This window comes from Triticum aestivum, chromosome 1D, assembly GCF_018294505.1.
Source record: "Triticum aestivum cultivar Chinese Spring chromosome 1D, IWGSC CS RefSeq v2.1, whole genome shotgun sequence".
NCBI classification, from domain to species: Eukaryota; Viridiplantae; Streptophyta; class Magnoliopsida; order Poales; family Poaceae; genus Triticum; species Triticum aestivum.
In genome coordinates, this window is record NC_057796.1 from 96760621 (window position 1) to 96761514 (window position 894).

The window sequence follows — 894 nt, forward strand, 5'->3', positions numbered from 1 at the left end:
AGAACTTTTCTTAAGGAGTTCGTTCAGAAACTTGTATAGAAACTTTCTTAACGAGCACTCGACAAACGCATTTCGAGAACATACACAAAGTCCCAGCTATGGACCTAGTGCATCATCATAACTGAGGTCGCTTCCATTTCCCTTCAAGTAATTGGATCTCATATGGAGATGTTTAGTGAAGTAGAATGGAAAAAATCGAATGCAACTACACAAGAACTAGTCTGTAACTGTCGTTCGGAATCAGTTTTGCGTAGTGTTAACCGAAACATGGATATCTGACTCATACGGAGTCCGTTTTGGCTCCACAAGTAGTCAAAACGTTTGTGACGACCAGATGCTACGAAGGATTCTTTCATAGGTAACTTTTGGAGAACTTTTCTTCAGGAGTCCGTTCAGAAACTTGTATAGAGATTTTCTTAATGAGCACTCGAGAAACGCATTTCGAGAACATACACAAAGCCTCAGCTATGGACCTAGTGCATCATCTTAACTGAGGTCTCTTGCATTTCCCTACAAGTAATTGGATCTCATATGGAGATGTGTAGTGAAGTAGAATGTAAAAAAATCGAATGCAACTACACAAGAACTAGTCTGTAACTATCGTTGGGAATCAGTTTTGCGCGGTGTTAATTGAAACATGGATATCTGACTCATACGGAGTCCGTTTTGGCTCCAGATGTAGTCAAAACGTTTGTGATGACCAGATGCTTCAAAGGATTCTTTTATAGGGAACTCTTGGAGAACTTTTCTTAAGGAGTCCGTTCAGAAACTTGTATAGAGACTTTCTTAATGAGCACTCGACAAACGCATTTCGAGAACATACACAAAGTCCCAGCTATGGACCTAGTGCATCATCTTAACTGAGGTCTCTTGCTTTTCCCTACAAGTAATTGG